This window comes from Triticum dicoccoides, chromosome 1B (genome assembly GCF_002162155.2).
Source record: "Triticum dicoccoides isolate Atlit2015 ecotype Zavitan chromosome 1B, WEW_v2.0, whole genome shotgun sequence".
NCBI lineage: Eukaryota > Viridiplantae > Streptophyta > Magnoliopsida > Poales > Poaceae > Triticum > Triticum dicoccoides.
In genome coordinates, this window is record NC_041381.1 from 638,251,988 (window position 1) to 638,259,390 (window position 7,403).

At 41.3% G+C, this 7,403-nt stretch overlaps 1 long non-coding RNA gene across 1 annotated transcript; it reads right to left on the reverse strand.

Moving 5' to 3' along the window:
• Positions 1-3,372: 3,372 nt before the first annotated feature.
• LOC119349289 lies at positions 3,373-5,583 on the reverse strand. The gene is made up of 2 exons (XR_005169309.1): positions 5,202-5,583; positions 3,373-4,737 (listed from the first exon to the last, which is right to left on the reverse strand). It is a non-coding gene; the product is annotated as an uncharacterized LOC119349289 (long non-coding RNA).
• Positions 5,584-7,403: the final 1,820 nt, after the last annotated feature.

The window sequence follows — 7,403 nt, forward strand, 5'->3', positions numbered from 1 at the left end:
AATTCCAATATATTAAACTAATGTCTTCTTGCTAACATCAATGATTAAAATTTGACAAGCTTTTCGCATTCAAAATATGTAATGCCTATGATTGTGGAACGGGCAGGGTTTGTCATCATTTTGCACATTGAAATGTCACATGGAGCCGGATTAACCAGCGTATCTTTTTGTGCGGTTCCACCGAAATCAAACAATGTCTTGCGTAGCATGGTGGATTTCGTATTTATATGTTGCAAGGCATTGAACACGTTGGCAGCTCCATTCAAGTAGATAGTCCGGTGGCTGATACGTCCATTTTGTATCATGCTTTTATATCAACTAGCACAATGGCCCGCTCGATGCGCGGGCTAGCATTTTACAATGTTTAACAATGAGAACATATATACTATTTGATTTATCTAAAAAAATTGGAGGCATATCTGATGACATTACAAATATAAGAATTCTGCATACATAGTTTTGTATTAGGTATTTCTGGTTATTTATTTATATATGAAGATATATGGTGTTCATTTGTCCTTTACCTTCTAATTGTGCATGCCATACAAACTCTATTTTTATGATTAGTTGCCATGCAATTATTTATATAATACATAGGTTTCATTTTTAACCAGTGTAAATCTTATACATACTAAATCTCTTGATATGACCAGATAATTTTTTGCCATATTGAGCCATTTATATATTATTTTTGAAATATGGAAAATGCATGTACTTTATAGCGCGACCGAATAATTTAATAAGTAGCAATATATTCGGTTCACTTAGTAAATGTTGTTCTTTCAGAAGTAGGTGTTCATGGCGTTGTGAAGGACTAAATCAATAAGATTGAGAGTGAGTTTATCATTTTGTTCCACACTTTACGACCTCCTCCTTGACATTATGCTTCCCTTTAGTAACACATAATGTGAAATATATCGGTCATTTTCGGTATGATAAATAAATCTCATAAGCTCTAACCCTTTCATAGATCAGTAATAATAGTCCAGAAATACACAAAGTGAACCATGCAATTCTTTCTTGGGTAACAATTGTTGCGATTTACTATAAAAACATAGCGAACTTAATAAAGGTTAGTCCAATAGCATTCGCCGGTCCTGTGGAATGTGTGTTTCTTCACCGTCGCAAAATTTTCATGTGTTTGTGCCTCCTATAGGAGCATACTTCCCGTTATTTTGTTCTTGTATATGGTTTTCATGTTTTTCTTGCATTCATTGTTGTCAATATGAATGAACTTAACCCATGTTATACCAATGTTTGAGTGCGTTTTGCCCTTGATGTATTGGCATTCACTTGCTTTTTTGGTAGTTAACACGGCGACAGCCCGTTAGTTTCGAAAACCAATTAGGTTCGTGGAAAGTAAAATACTAAAGAAATACGATCTTGCAAACTAATTGTGAAAGACATAAAAAAAGCGGAGTTGAATATAAAAATGTGTGTAGTTAAGATATAAGATAAAGTTTAGAGAAACCATGGACAGTGTAAAACTTTGATAACTCAAAGAAGGTTTGACAGTGTGATGACAATAATATGAACTGAAATTGTGGTTATAAAAATAATAGGCCGAATTAAAGCTGAGAAATGTATAAGTGTCACTCAAAGGTGCATGTCGATCCATTTTTTCTTCAATATTGGTGCCCATATGTTAGTGTACATCAATTGATTTTTCATAAGCTTTTACAAAAAAATCATTAATGAGACGCTCTGGTCTCTTATAGCAAATAGGTAAATGTTTAAGAGCACACTGATTAGAAATTTTGAATTCAAACTATGAAATTACGCATGTAAGTAGATGTGAACTCAAGTTTTTTTGTAAACACAAATATACATGCAGATCATTCGGTAAATTTTATTTTGGTTATAAATTTAGCTATATCTCCAAACCTGCACACTCTTGTCTATAGGGAACATACAAAATTGTACCTTTGTTATGTTGTATCAAAATTTGCCAAATAGTAAATAATTTCATAAGCTACAGTATGATAGTAATACACGTGTGTGGGTGGCATGTGCTTGAAGAGGCATCCATGTCCTTGAAACAATGATGATGCGCATGTTTTGCGAAAAAGAGAAACTCTTAATTCTAAGCCATTCTTAATAAATTGTGTTTTTTCTCATTAACTGAAGAGATGTCTAGTGAGTTAATAATGTTTCTTACTCTGTAGGTATCTCCTAAGATGTTACAAAACTTACAAAGCAAGTTCATAATGGATCAAATATAGATTAAAGCATTTACCGATGTAGTGTACAGACTTTAGAATCTCTTGTAGGTCAGAAAGCATATTTATGATCAACAACCATATTACGTCTTGATTTATAATTACTCATGATGCTCCTGAATATAACATGGTAGTCATGAACTTGTAGACCCTGTCCTTTCCCAAACTCAAAACCTGAAGTGACGAAAACAATGGGTCAGCTTGTACATCTTTACAACACTCGTAAATTTCTAATGTTGGTCTACTATACGGAAAATAATTTTGTCACAAATCTATTTATCATAGTTCCACCTTTCTAATAAAAAAATGAATTTTACTGCCCAAAGTTGTAAACGTTACAGTGTTGTACTTCAAAAAGTACAGATGTAGAGAATAGAAACAATACAGTGTAAGTGAAAAAAAATATAATTCAAAGCATTCATATGCGCTGGTGTTAACAGCTATCATAACCATCGAAACCATAATGCATCAAGGGTTCTAGGTATGTTCAGTTTCATCAGATAAAACATGTTTTCACTTACCTAATATTTAATTTGGCAATTACTATACAATTTGATACGTGAGCATACGAAAGCACATAAGCTGCAGGTGTCCTCGTTGCATCGCTCAATGTCAGAAATTATAGGACAAACTTAGCATCGGAGTGCATCTAGTATGGGGCGAGAGGTCAGCAAGAGCCAGGCAGCGACGTAGTTCACCATGGTGAAGTCTATTCGCAGCAATGCCATGCACGCGCATCTATCTCAGTCTGCAGGCCGGCATACACATGGACGGATTGATAATGTTTGAACAACATCGGGAATGCCTACTACAATCAGGCTCATTGCTTCTGGTTCTGGGAATTATAGCTTCTGTATATTGAATCACAGGATGATAACTGGACGAAAGGACCATCCTCTAGATTGGAAATTGAAGAAGGGCTAAACATAGTAGAAGAAACGTGGAGATTGTAGCAGATTTATTTTCAACAGCCTGTAGCCTATACGCCCCCCGCAGCCAAGTAGGTGTCATGGAAAGTCATGACATGGTACTGCTGCGGAAGTTATAGATGCGATGATGCCATCACCAATTCCTATAGATTGATTTTCATCAGCATTTGTCAGCAAAACAATATATTAAGATGAACTGCAGTATGATAACTGGACCTGGACTCTTCACGCAAATCTCACTGCCCAGCTGGACAGACCTAAACAATTTTGCATCATGAATCGAGTACAGGCGTACATGAAAGGCCTATGCCTGCAGAACGACCAGTATAATAGACAATGTTACTCATCAAGTACGTACACCGAACACATACGTCTCAGCGTCGCAGCCTCGCAGCCGTCCACGTGCATGCCAGGTTTCTCGTCGTCTTTGCTTCTGCCTTACTTTGGTCACTATGGGCATCTTCCTCTCCCAGAGAAGATCTTAACAAAACATGACCAAGATCTTAACAAAACAGGATCTACTATGCATTGTCTGCTGACTGCTCCATCAACCATGTCCTTGCGAAGAATTGTACGGCCTTCTCTCCTGCTCGCAAGGCACTACCCCGCTCGGCTCGATGGCTGCATGGCCCCGTAGACACCTGCTCGATTTTCGCCTGCCTTTCTCCCAATCACCCTATCCTATACCTAAAGGAAAGCGAGCGAGCTCTGCGTGAATTCCATGGTATCCATGTTGTAGCACGGCCAGCTTAATTTTCTTCACACAATCTTTCAGATAGTAAGAGATAGCACCAGGAGCTCATCAATTACCAATAAGCAATGTTACTCATCAAGTACGTACACCAAACACGTACGTCCCAGTGTCGCGGCCGTCCACATGCATACCAGGTTTCTCGTCGTCTTGTTGCTTCTGCTTTACTTGGTCACCATGCGCATATCTTCCTCTCCCATAGAAGATCTTAACATGGTTCCAATCTTGCATCCATGGCAGGGGATCCCTGACGTTATCCTTATGCAGGACGAAGAAATCATGCAGTGCTCGGCTGAACCTGAGAGCGACGGCGGCTGCGTGCGTGAGGGTAGGAGAGCTCGCGGTAGTCATGGGATTTTGGCGGCGGCGTGCATGAGGGCAGGAGCCTGTAGCCCAATTTCTTTGGTCTTCTTTCAACGATGGATGGTCTCGCGTAAAGAAAAGGGCGCTGATAGGCGCTGGCGCGCCAGCCCAAATTTGGGCCGGTCGGCTGCCAAGCGTCCGATACATCCTTTCTCAACCGTTTGATTACTTCGTTTCAAAGGTCAAACACGCACAGGAAACACGAAAAAAAGGGCAGCGTGCGCACATGCCAGATCCCATGCGCTCGCCGGCTCCCCGCGCTTGTCCTTGTCTTCCCATGCTTGGTTGCCACCGCGCCACCGCGCCCGTCACCCTCGCTCGCTGCCGTGCCCGGCACTTGCCTCGGCTACCTCCGCTCGCCATGATTGCGGCAGAGCTTGAACAGAGGAGGGTTCCAGCGCCCTCTAGCCATGGTTGCCGCATCCCAGGGTCCCCGTCTCGGGCTCACCGCCGACATCGACTTGCACCACCATGTCTAGCCAAAAAAGCAACAAAAACCTCCAGTATTGGGTTGAAGTAAAAGGATTTGCCGGTTCCAACAAAAAATAATGATGGTTCCAGCAAAAATCTCGGAAGCAAAAAAACTTCAGTAGTCGATTTGTAGCAAACAAATTAGCTAGTTCCAGCAAAAAGAAACGCTGGTTCCAACAAAAAATCATGTCACTTGGAGCAATTTTGTAGCTGGTTCCAGCAAATTACATGACGCCGTGATGCATGTCATGTAATGGACGTAGCATTTAAAACATTGGTTGTAGCAAAAACTCAGATGGTGGTAGCAAAAAAATTGATTGGTTCCAGCAAAAATCGAAGATGGTGGTAGCGAAAATTAATGTGATTGTAGCAAACAAATCCCAGCAACAAAAATTACAGTAGTCGTCTAGAAGCAAAAAGAACATACGGTTCCAGCAAAACAGAGTGCGATTCCAGCAGAAAAATTACCAAATCCAGCACCTCAAATTGATGTGGTTGTAGCTTTTTCCCTGGCAGGTTCCAGCACCTCCCACTGTGGACGCAACTTTTTCATGGCCGGTTGCAACTTCTTCAACAGTTGAGGGAAAAAAGAGGGCTAAGTGTGGGTGACGAAGGGGATGGAGTTCATCCATGACTGCAGGAATGAGAAGGGGGTGGAGTTTGTCCATGGACGCAGCACTCCGCTTGCATGACTCCGCGCCCTCAACTGTAGTCGCCGGGATGTCGAGGATTCAGAGAGGCGGAGAGAGAGAACGGCGACAGGGGAAGGAACTGGATAGATCTCGCGTGGGGTGGGGATAAGATTTCTGTGGAGGGCAATGGGCAAGCGGTCGCGTGGGTGCAGGTTTTTTATGGGTGCGTGGGTCCAGGTGGATGTGCGTTGCGCAAGGAGGCGACCGGCCCAATTTCGGCCGGTTTGCCGATTGCAAACGTTTACCTAAAGAAAAACTAATAGGCATGCGTGAGGGCAGGAGCCTCTAACCCTATTCTTTTTGTCTTCTTTCAATGATGGATGAAATCACGTAAAGAAAAACTAATCTATGGCATGTTCCTTTTTTTTTCTTCTCTTCCTTTTACGATGGAGTCAAGATATTTTAAAAACTAATCTATAGCATATGTTCCTCTTGCTTTATTACGTTCATGAAAGGAGCAAAACGTTTTCTCATTACAATTATAATGGCATTGGTGGGTAATTTTCTAAACGTCAATCTTATCTAATGGACAACAAAATTTAGTCTATTAAATTAACGCTTGGATGTTTCTGATTTCTCTGGTAATTTCTAGTGATTTATCTTTTTTCTGGTTAACCCGTCAAATACTTTTTATATATAATAGATATTTATTGCATTATGGGTTGTTATTACACGTTATGTCACAATACTTATGGCTATTCTCTCTTATTTTACAAGGTATATCATGAAGAGAGAGAATGCCGGCAGCTGGGATTCTGGCTGGAAAAGAAGCAAACATTGGAAACCTATTCTGCACAGCTCCAAAAATCCTGAAACTCCACGAAAGTCATTTTTGGGATTAATGAGAATTATTGAGCGGAAGAAGTACCAGAGGGGGCCCACACCTTGTCCACGAGGGTGGGGGCGCGCCCACCCCTACTGGGCGCGCCCCCTGCCTCGTGGGCCCCCTGGTGGCCCTCCAGTGCCCATCTTCTGCTATATGAAGTCTTCTACCCTAAAAAAAATCATAATCAAGCTTACGGGACGAAACACCGCCGCCACGAGGCGGAACCTTGGCGGAACCAATCTAGGGCTCCGGTGGAGCTGTTCTGCCGGGGAAACTTCCCTCCGGTAGGGGGAAATCATCACCATCGTCATCACCAACGATCCTCTCATTGGGAGGGGGTCAATCTCCATCAACATCTTCACCAGCACCATCTCCTCTCAAACCCTAGTTCATCTCTTGTATCCAATCTTTGTACCCAAACCTTAGATTGATACCTGTGGGTTGCTAGTAGTGTTGATTACTCCTTGTAGTTGATGCTAGTTGGTTTATTTGGTGGAAGATCATATGTTCAGATCCTTAATGCATATTAATACACCTCTGATTATGAACATGAATATGCTTCGTGAGTAGTTACGTTTGTTCCTGAGGACATGGGTGAAGTCTTGCTATTAGTAGTCACATGAATTTGGTATTCGTTTGATATTTTGATGAGATGTATGTTGTCTCTCCTCTAGTGGTGTTATGTGAGCGTCGACTACATGACACTTCACCATTATTTGGGCCTAGAGGAAGGCATTGAGAAGTAATAAGTAGATGATGGGTTGCTAGAGTGACAGAAGCTTAAACCCTAGTTTATGCGTTGCTTCGTAAGGGGCTGATTTGGATCCATATGTCTCATGTTATGGTTAGGTTTACCTTAATACTTATTTTGTAGTTGAGGATTCTTGCAATAGGGGTTAATCATAAGTGGGATGCTTGTCCAAGAAAGGACAGGACCCAAGCACCGTTCCACCCACATATCAAATTATCAAAGTAACAAACCCGAATCATATGAGCGTGATGAAAACTAGCTTGACGATAATTCTCATCTGTCCTCGGGAGCGCTTTTCTCATTATAAGAAATTGTCCAGGCTTGTCCTTTGCTACAAAAAGGATTGGGCCACCTTGCTTCACTTTATTTACTTTCATTGCTTGTTACCCGTTACAAATTAT